The sequence below is a fragment of the Neomonachus schauinslandi genome, chromosome 7 (assembly GCF_002201575.2).
Source record: "Neomonachus schauinslandi chromosome 7, ASM220157v2, whole genome shotgun sequence".
NCBI classification, from domain to species: Eukaryota; Metazoa; Chordata; class Mammalia; order Carnivora; family Phocidae; genus Neomonachus; species Neomonachus schauinslandi.
Genome location: NC_058409.1, coordinates 5,619,644 through 5,630,644, shown reverse-complemented (window position 1 = coordinate 5,630,644; position 11,001 = coordinate 5,619,644). Strand labels below are relative to the sequence as shown.

General features: G+C 43.3%; 1 protein-coding gene across 2 annotated transcripts in view; it reads left to right on the top strand.

Annotated features, from left to right (window-relative positions):
- Window positions 1-11,001, top strand: part of RNF130 (ring finger protein 130) — a 107,166-nt gene that overhangs the window by 5,280 nt on the left and 90,885 nt on the right. The window contains exon 1 of one of the 2 annotated variants that reach the window (XM_044916777.1): window positions 8,634-8,682. The exons of the other annotated variant lie outside the window; for it this stretch is intronic. The gene's annotated coding sequence lies outside the window, so the exon portion shown is untranslated. Of the gene's footprint in view, window positions 1-8,633; window positions 8,683-11,001 lie in introns of those variants that run through there. 2 annotated transcript variants of the gene reach the window in all.

Here is an 11,001-nt window from a genome sequence, read left to right as displayed (position 1 = left end):
ACGCGTCCGGGGGGGCTTCCTCTTCTTGTCGGAGGACTTAGAAAACGTTCCTTTTCGTTTAGGTAGCTTGTTTACGGGAGGGCATTGCCCTGCGAGTTTGCGGGGACAGTTGAGACAAAGGAGGTGGTGGAGGAGCGCAGAACTAATTCATGGTGGATGAGGTTCTAACCTGTCTTTTGGGGATCGGCAGGTTTGTTCCCGAAATCCCAGACTTAACGCTGCCTTGGATCTCGGAGGATGAGGCCCTTTTCGAACGGAAAACGTGCCGTTTCTCTTAAGTGGCAAGTGGGAGGAGGGTGGAAGAGGAAAATGGGCATCTTCCCTGTTGCTTTTGGCTCTTGTTCTGCCCCAGTAGTTTGACTGTAATTTGACGCCTGAAAAATCTCACATCATGAAGAATCTGATACCGATTGGGACTAGGAGCCAAGTCTTCAGGGCACCGGTGCTGACCAAAGGGGAAATGGATAAAATTTTCAAGAATTGTCTTATTATCATGTCTTCCTAAAAACACGGGTTCTGTCTCATTATTTGGTATAAAACATATATCTGTATATATCACTGGCCATGTTTTAAAGGAACCATTCTCCCTTTTGATATTTTCTGTGTTTTTTTTTTTTTTTTTCCTTTTCCCACTGCTAACTTTTTGGAAAATGTCTGCTATCTTCTCCACCCCCACACTCATCCTGAGAATGCTGAGAGGGTTGTTTTTTTTTTTTTAAGCTGCTATTCATGTTAAAATGACCTAAACAAGGCAGCCTAAATAAGGTAATGGTGTTTGTTTTTATACTCTAAATATTAAAACATCATGCCTCTTCTGAGATCTCTATTTGTGATCTCAGATCTGCTGAAGTGCTAAGCTGTTTGTATACTGACTGAGGAAAGAGAATCCTGCAAGGCTTTCACTGTAGCTTGCCCCCAGTGTAGACCTGCCCTTTAAAACTTCATTTGTACACCAACAATCAGGTGCTTAAAGGGCATTCTTGTCTCCACTTTGTTAAAAATGGCAGTTAAGGTCCCAGCGTGCCCGCAGAAACAACTTTGGTCTTTGGTTCATTTAGTAAATATTTGTGTCCCTGTTCTGTGCCAGTCACTGTAGTTGGATCACATCATGTTGCCAAACTATGGCACTAACAATGGTAGCCTATTTTCTGGTGCTGAGAACGAGGAGGGTCACGGGGAAGGGAAGGAAAAGGAAGAGAGAGAGGCAAGCTGTTGTGGAGCAAGAGCTGGCCCTGTGCAGTGTTTTGAAATCTGTGGTTTTTCTTTGGGGCTTGGTTCCCTCCAGCACCCTAAATCCATGATCCTCACTTTTAGATTCTTGCCTCCAGAGTGTTCCATGTTTTAAAACTACTTGTTGCTGGGCGCCTGGGTGGCTCCGTTGGTTAAGCGGCTGCCTTCGGCTCAGGTCATGATCCTGGAGTCCCTGGATCGAGTCCCACATCGGGCTCCCTGCTCGGCGGGGAGCCTGCTTCTCTCTCTGACCCTCCCCCCCTCTCATGTGCTCTCTGTCTCTCTCATTCTCTCTGTCTCAAATAAATAAATAAAATCTTAAAAAAAAAAAAAACTACTTGTTGCTTTCCTGTCACCCCAAACAAAAGCCCCCTCTTCGAGAAAGCTTGTTTTAGGTATTGGAATAGAAGGGTATTGGGAGCTCACATGCAGCTGATGTGTGGATGAGGGTTAGTCCTATTCCTTTGTCCCTGGGGAGGTAGCATCACTGTGGGATTCAAGGTTCTGAGTCCTGCTGTACATACACATACTTTGTGACACTAGGAACGTAAATTGGCTGCGTAACCTCAGTTTCGTCAGCAAAGTGGAAGGATGACATATTTACCTCAGTAAGGTTGTTGACGTATAAATGGTTCCTGCTTTTTTTTTAATTTTTTTTTAAGTAGGCTCCACGCCCAGCATGGACCCCAACACAGGCCTTGAACTCACGACCCTGAGATCAAGACTTGAAATCAAGAATCAGATGCTTTTAACGGACTGAGCCACCCAGGCATCCCCTGGTTCCTCCATTCTTAAAAAGACCAGACTTATTGACCTAAATGAGTGTCTAAATTGGTGAGGTTTTAGACACCCTGTTGAAGTGAACACATTGGGGCAGTGTGTAAAGGCTGAGTCTGAGGTCAGTTTCCTTAAGTGTCTGTCTTCCCCTTCTCCATTCTCTAGGAGCTCATTTTCTTTTTGTACATGAGATTGCTCTACGTTCTCTCATGGTGTGAGAGGTGAGACCCTACAGGTGGTTTGGATCTGACTTCCTACTAAGGGATCTGCAGACATAGGTGCTTTCAGTCTGGCAAATACTAATCGAAATCCTTTGTACCACTGGGGAGACAGGGGTAACAGCAGTGAACAAAACATAAAAATCTCTCTTCCTGATGTGCTAGTAAGGGCCTTTATAAATCCGTTCACCTGTAAATCGTGAAATCCAAGGTATTTTCCTGCTCTTGTAGCAGGAACTTAGGAACGTATCTTAAAAACAGTGGTGGTATAAACCTGTTAAAATTACTCATGTTTAAGAAGTAGTTTACATCAGTTATACCTCAGTAAAAAAAAGGAGAGAGAGAGAAAATGGCTATTTTTGATTTAGTGAGTTTCAAAATTTTATATTTTACGAAAAAATATTGCAATTCTAGTGATCTTTATGCCTTATAATTTTGAATTGAAGAGCATTCTTAGCATGTTTGTGGAGGACTTACTGTATATTGACAGTAAACAAAGTGATATTCAAATTACACACACAAAAAAGTTATGAGACAGAATTCCTGGCAAAAGCAGGTGTGGGCAGTAGATGTGAATCAATCTTCCTGTCCTTTCCTTTTCCTTTCCTTTTCCTTTCCTTTCTTCTCTACACCCAATGTGGGGCTTGAATTCAACATCTGCCCCCCCCCCGCCCGCCCCCCAGCCAGCCAGGAGCCCCTAGATGTGAAATTAATGAAAATGCATTTTGAGGATAAATGTTTGGTAGTAATGAACATAAAGACAAAATAACTTCGCATTTTCCTAGAGCTTAACATGGTGACTCATTTTAAATCTATGACTTGATTGGTGAAATATTAGAAACCTTTCATATTTTGAAGTGCTACTATCAATTAGGCATGTATGAATTTCTGAGTAAAATTTATTTGCCCTATGTCCTTAAAGGATAAACAGGCAACTTTTTCTTTAGATGCTTTGGTATTTTAAAAGTACATTTTCGGGGCGCCTGTGTGGCTCAGCTGGTTAAGCCTCTGCCTTCAGCTCAGGTCATGATCCCAGGGTCCTGGGATCGAGCCCCGCATCCAGCTCCCTGCTTGGCTTGAAGCCTGCTTCTCCCTCTCCCTCTGCTCCTGCTTGTGTTCCCTTTCTTGCTGTGTCTCTCTCTGTCAAATAAATAAAATCTTAAAAAAAAAAAAGTACATTTTGGAAAGTTAAACTTTATAAAACAGTAAGTGTTCCACTTTGAAAATCTATTCTTTTTCATTAAATAGAATGCATTTGTAGATGGAGATTTCATTTGCCTGGTGCTAACGAATTTCACATTTTAACTGAGAATTCATTTGTAGATATGGGCTTTTGAAGAGACGTATTTATTTGCAGATTCCAGTAGCTTTCTTACTACTAATTTACTCAAAGGGTGAGCTTAGAGCTAGAAACAAATGTAAACCAGCTAGTGCCTACTGTGGAGCAGACATTGTAACTGCTCTCTGTGTGCGCACACTAACTTTTTGTCTGAGCCTGGAGTGGGGGGTTGGGAAGGAGAAGGCCCTGTGTTGATGATGTCATTGTGTCTGCAGATGGGGGAAGAATCTGGTGTCAGCCACTTTTTGCTTTGCATAGAAATTTTGAGGATTGGATGTTTCAGCCTGAGAGAACAATTTTACAAAATGTTCAACTTGGGAGGAGGGTGTTATCTTACTGACCGTACAGATGCAATAAAAAATTTTTTTTAATAGCTTAGGTTTAAGAAAGTAATTCTATGGGATGAATCCATTAAACCTGAACATGGTTTTTAAAATTCTGATAGAGTGAAGGAGATTGATGTGGAAATAAGACCTTGGCTGAAAGCGGTCACATACTGTTGGAATTCATTCACAATGGCAAAGGCAGGGGCTACTGGAGATAGTTAGAGATTTCAAAATATTCAGAGAAAAAATAGGTATGATCCTGGGAGCAGGGACTCTGAAAGGAAAGAGAATTCAAAAGGAGCTGGAGGTTCTAAAAACCAGATTTTATTTATTTATTTATTTATTTTTTAAAGATTTTATTTATTTATTTGAGACAGAGAGAATGAGAGACAGAGAGCATGAGAGGGAGGAGGGTCAGAGGGAGAAGCAGACTCCCTGCCGAGCAGGGAGCCCAATGCGAGACTAGATCCCGGGACTCCAGGATCATGACCTGAGCCAAAGGCAGCTGCTTAACCAACTGAGCCACCCAGGCGCCCTAAAAACCAGATTTTAACATAATTAAGCAAGCAAGCAGATAAAGGAGATATATACAATAAATTATATTTATATTGAATTTTACAATTTTTTACAGATTTTATTTGGGAGAGAGCAAGAGGGGAGGGGGAGTGGGGGGAGGCAGACTCTCCATTGATCAGGGAGCCCAGTGCAGGGCTCGATCCCAGGACCCTGGGATCATTACATGAGCTGAAGGCAGATGCTTAACTGACTGAGCCACTCAGGCACCCCTATATTGAATTTTATAATTTAGAAAATGGTTTTACATACTCTATTTTTCCTTCACTTTTTGATGATCCATTGGCATATAAATATTCGAATATTTTTTAGAAAACATTTGACCTTCTCACCAAATACCCATCCTGCTACCATTCCATTTCTCTGTTTCTCTTCAGTGTTTCCTCCTGCTGTTCACATTGTGGGGATCTTTGATTGCTCTGCCGGTGATGTTGATAAAGAATGGCATATTTAAATGATGTATTGGCCTACAGAATCCCTAGGGTCTCAATGTGTGGAATGGTGGATTGGAACTAAGAAAAAAGTTAATAGGAGTGAATAAATAGTCCTGAATTCCAGTAAAACAAAACAAAACAAAAACAAAAAACCCGCCCGCATTAAAAGGTGTTGAAGGGAGATAAGGCTTAGCTGCCTTTCGCAGGATGGACCCTCTCTAGTCTCCATGCATCTGGGCACCTGGATCCTGGCCAGCGCTGGTCCTGCTTCGTAGAGGCCAGGCCCACCTCTAGTTTATGTTTAGTTCTGCATATGAGTTTTAAAAGGTAGACAGACCACAGAGCATTATTTTGAACATTATAAAAGAGAAACCCTTCATTTGCAGGAAGGTCAGATTAAATGACTTCTCAGATTCCTCCACCTTTATCAAAGTGTGACTGCAAAGTAGTAAGATAAATCTTTTTGAACAAACCTGCCAGAATACACCTATGAAGTAGAGTGATTCTTTTCACACCAGTCCCATGGCTTCATGTGTGTACATATATATACACACATACTGCTTAGTGATGAAAACATATGTTGAAACACTTTTTAGAATTTGTAAGATTATCTTTTCCATTGAACAATTTTAAAAAAGATGTGCAGTGTATCAAATCTTTGTCTTTCCTAGTAGATAGATTTGAATTTGACAACAATTGAAAGTTATTTTGAGGCAGTTCTTTTTTATGTGCTCCTGAGCTGTCTCTTTAGGTAATTCTCAAGAGAGAAAGTCTGATGTGTTTTAGGCCATGTCCGCGACATCTGTGGGATGAATGGGTGGTCCTCAGAGCTGATTCTTTTGAGTATTTAAGTATAACAGTCTTGACTTATTTACAAAATAAAACTGCTCTTCAAGATCATCAACATCTGTTTTATCATCTTTAGAATATTTTATACAGTAGGCATTATTTTCCATAAATGTATAGCTTTCTTTATTGTTAGAAGCAGTTTTGAATAAAACAAAGGGAGCTCTTTAAATGCAAAATGACATAAGTACAAAAGTACTTAAGTACCTACTCTGGGGGCGCCTGGGTGGCACAGTGAAGCGTCTGCCTTCCGCTCGGGTCATGATCCCAGGGTCCTGGGATCGAGCCCCGCATCGGGCTCTCTGCTCATGCAGGAAGCCTGCTTCTCCCTCTCCTCCCTGCCTATGTGCTCTCGCGTGCTAGCTCTGTCACTATCTCTGTCTCTCTCAGATAAATAAAATCTTAAAAAAAGAAGACCTACTCCGTGCTTGTCCTGTAGTGTGTGCAGAAGGTGCAGTGGGGAAGGTGCAGTACGCATTTCCCGCCTGGGGGAGCTTAGCCTTCTTGCTGAGGTCAGCTTTGTCTGGGTGTGCCGTTGTGGAAGATGGTGCCGGCTGTCTTCCACCTATCGGTGGACGTTTTTCTAAACGGGTCTGCAGACGACAGCCACCTGTTACTGTGAACAGATAATGGAAGACGACTGTGGCCGTTTGTTCACATGTCTTTGGCGGCTTTTGAATTGGGTGGTTGTGACAGGATCTGTGGCCTGCAAGCCTAAACTGCTTAGTCTCTGGCCCTTTAAGAAAACGTTGACAATCTGTGTTCCAAAAGTTCATTTATACCTTAGTTTTTCCCTTGAAAAACCATGTTACAGATTTATGGACGAGGGTTTGATTCCTAAATGGCCCCAGACTATGACTCCTGGCAGTTAGGGACAGTGTGTTCTTTGTCTCAGCCCAGCACCTACGACTGTGCCTGGTACTAGCTAGCAAGCCACTGGAATATATGATTGCATTTAATCCTGTGCTGTTTGGTCTGGTAGTGGAACTGATGGCAGGCTTTGTAAGAAGGTGGGCGGGGGGGGGGGGATGACAGACAGAGTGTACTGTAGGGCCTCTGTTAGTGTGCTACGTTGTAAATGGCACGAAGACCAGAAAAACAAAAAAAATGGTTTGGACGTGTAGCGTGGAAAGGTTTCGTTGAAAATGTGGAATTTGAAGTCAACCTTGATTAGTTCTCTTTCCAGCCATAATGGAGTTAAAAGGGACCAGGTTTACATCCCCACCTAAAATGACTAGAAAACCTGACAAAGTTACGAAACAGCAGTTTTAGAAATAGGTCAACAAAGAGTACAAGACAGTGATCCCTGAGAGAAAGGAAATAAACAGTGGAGCCGTATGACTGCCCCAGCTTACAGCCTGGAGAGTTCTGTGTTGCAGTGCAAGGAAGGGGAATCCGGAAGGAACCCAGTGGGCTCCTTGAGTTGCTGAGACAGAGGTCAGAGCTCAAGGAGGCCAAGGCAGTTGGAATGGGCTTGGATATGCAGGAGGTAAAGTACCAGAGAGGAGGGAGCACCACAGAGAGTGAGCTCTGCAGAGCTGCAACGGGTCCCCTCAAGTCTTTGGTTGAGTACTGATCTGTACATTTTACAAAGAACGGTCAAAAATGAGCAGATGGAAGAACTCTCAGAGTTCCCACGAGGCTGGGGATCATTCATATTCTCATCGATCAGTGTAGGGAGACCCTCTAATGCACAGGGCATGGAGTGAGGCCACATTAGCCCTCAGTAAAAACCTGTTCTGGACCCTACCTAACAAAGCTTAGAAGCACACTTTAAAAGGATCAGACTGATTCCAAGTAACTGGTCCAGAACAAAGCCCAACAGTATTTAAAGGGATGCAACGACATCTGGGACCCAAAAACATAAAATCCAAGACCCAATATCCAGTCAGAAATTACCAGGCATGCTAAGAAACAGACAAAAACGATCCATAGCAACAGGCCCAGAAATGGAACAAATGAGAGAGTTGCAGATAAGGATGTTAAATCAGCTATTACAGATCTACCCAGTTTGTGCAAGGAGGTAAAAGAAACTGTGGACACAATGAGGAGAGAAATGGATACAGAAAAGACCCACGTCAGACTTCTAGCCGTGAACTCAAACTTGAAAAAGTGTAGGGTTTATACTGATAGAGAAAAGAAGAGTAATGAGTCTACCAAGAGGATGTTTGCTGCTCTCATGCTCTCAGCGTATCCCAGGCAGAGATGTGTAGTTGACACACGCTGTGTCCCACACTGTGGACTGAGGATGGGGCTGGAACTGTACAGGGACTGTCCTTCAATAACAGTCCTAGGTGGTTACGGGTTTTGGGAATTTGGGGTTCTCCAGTCTCTCACTTAGTGTCCTTCTTTAGAGCCCTCTACGCAGTCGGAAATTATATGTCTGGTTGGTTTGTTTCTGAGGGCAGGGGTGCAGTTTCTGTGTCCACTCTTGTATACTCAGTGCTTAGTGTGGTACCTGGCGCATAGTAGGCTATCAGTGTTGGGTAGTTAGTGCTGGATGGATTAAAGTGGGTGAGGGAACCCGCCAGCTGTGTGGCTATAGGGATTCATCAGAGCTGGGATGTGATGTAGGTCTGTCTGACTGCAGCATCCATACTTTAACCACTTTTTTGTACTGCTTCCCAAGTGGGTTTAATAAATTATGATCTGTCCACTCAGTGGAATGTTACACAGCCATTAAAGGGGATCGTGAAAGTTGTGTGTATCCTACAAAAATAAATGTACAGTGATTGAACTGTGACTGTGTAAAATCTGTTTACAGTGGACAAGGACTCAAAGTAATGTGCAGAAATAAAACCGGTTGGGTTATATTGATTGGATGGTGGGTGATATTTCTTATTTTCTTTTCTCTCTCTTTTTGTGAAATTGTTAATTTTCAGTACAAAACCTTCATAGGGGAAGGTCACTCCCCAAAGGGAACAAGTCCGTGTCAACAGGTTGGTTTCTATTTGTTTATTCCCTAGTTTCAAGAAGAATGGAATGAATTCCAAGCCATGATCAGAAAGAGTAGGAAACTAGAAGATACCAGCCATATATTGAAAAGGGCATGTTTTGGGGCACCTGGGTGGCTCAGTCATTAAGCATCTGCCTTCAGCTCAGGTCATGATCCCAGGGTTCTGGGATCGAGCCCCACATCGGGCTCCCTGCTCAGCAGGAAGCCTGCTTCTCCCTCTCCCACTCCCCCTGCTTGTGTTCCCTCTCTCATTGTCCCACTCTCTCTCTCTCTCTCTCTCTCTCTGTGTCAAATAAATAAAAAAAAATTTTTTTTTTAATTTATTTATTTGAGAGAGAGAATGAGATAGAGCACGAGAGGGGGAGGGTCAGAGGGAGAAGCAGACTCCCTGCTGAGCAGGGAGCCCGATGCGGGACTCGATCCTGGGACTCCAGGATTATGACCTGAGCCGAAGGCAGTCGCTTAACCAAGTGAGCCACCCAGGTGCCCCAAATAAATAAAATCTTAAAAAAAGGGGGGGGAGGCATGTTTTTCCCTAGTAAGAAAAAGGGAACTCCAAGACCAGATGTGAAACAAGTAAAATGTGGCATGATTCTGAGCGGTTAGCAGATCCTAGGAAGAGAAGTGAAATCCTAGCACCGGGCCCAGCTGTTCTGTAACATTTCTGTAATGATGATGTTAACACTTCAGTGGTTTTGTCGGTTTTCACTGTTTAAAATGAATCTGCAGTTAAAGCATAGAAGGCTCTATTAGTTGTAGGACAGAAAGTAAACATTACCAACCTTAAGAACATACCACTATAAATAGATGACAAAGGTGGAGAAATGGAAGAGAGAAAAGACATATCAGGAGCAGGTGAGGACCCTTGTCTTCGTCTCTCCACACAAGGTAAGCATTCAGGAGGGCGTCTGGAGTTGTAGCCACCAGGAGGGTTTAACCACAAGAAAATCAGGAAATAACAAAACTGATGGCAAAGCCTCAGTGAGCAAAATCTTGATTTGTGACCTCGTAAATCCACGGTGTCTAACGGTGACATAATAGCTGTAAGCCTTTCTGGAACCATGGAGGGTAACCACCAGAAGAACCAGAAACAGAAGTTAAAAGTGGATGCCTTTTGGGACTTGGGACAATGGGGTGAATGGGGCAGGTGCACTTCCCTGTATGCCATTGGGTGAATTTTTCTTTGCTGCGTGTGGACACTGAGATCCCCACTCTTTCCCCTGTCCACACTGCAAATGAATTCTGCTCCCGCCCCTTTTTTCCTTTGCTGAAACTCCCTGCTTTCCCAGCATCTGCGGTCTTCTGCAGCTCCATGGCCCTGCTGTAGAATGTAGGGTTCTGCAGAAACACTGTCTCCAGAGCGTTTCTGCTTCGTTGGCACCGACAGACCCTGAAATCGGGAGACGCTACCATTGAATTACATGATTTTATTTCATAAACAGCTCTACGTCTATAGACCCTAAAGTAATTTATTACAGTAGCTGTTACATTGGCTCATCATATTTCCCTTTTCTCTGGCAACTACCTTCCTCCTCAGTCAGTTGTAATGAGACCTCAGCATTGATTGAGCATAGGATGACCCCATGCCTTGGCCCCTATTGGAGCTTTTTCAGCCTCCTTTGGGCTTCTCACTTTTCTCCTTATTTGATGTAGATTCCATGAGTGTTCATGATAATCACCCCTTTTTCCTCTATTCTGTATCACAATCACTTGGCAGAATCTCAGTCCTGGGTGAGCCACATATCATTCATCTTCTCTGCGCTTCCTGTCGCCACACAGCTGAATGTTGCTGGAGAAAATCTGAACAGCCCAGCGGACCAAGGTTTGAGAACGTAAAATTTAAGCAAAAACAGATGGGCACTTAATGTTCAGTAATCCAAAAACATTTTTTTTTAAGTTTTTTATTTATTTAAGTAAGCTCTACACCCAACATAGGCTCAGACTCATGACCCCGAGATCAAGAGTCACACGTTCTTCCAAATGAGCCAGCCAGGCCACCCCCCCTCCAAAATATTTTCTTCTAAAGAAGTGAGGCAGCTCTCTGAGGCAACAATTTTCTCTCTCTCCAGTGTCTGCTATTGTCTCTTCCTCTTTACCATCAGCCTGATCTTCTCTTCTGAGCCCTGGAGTCACACATTCAACTCTCCCTGCTTGGTATCTTCAGCCTAAATGTCTCAGGGACATCTCCAGGTTGAAGAGCCTCGGATGGAGCTTTTGATATATTTTTTGCCTTCCTGTCTGCTCCCCCTGCTCCCTAGTCTTCCCCATCTCAGTAAATGACATCACTGTCCGCTCTTAATAT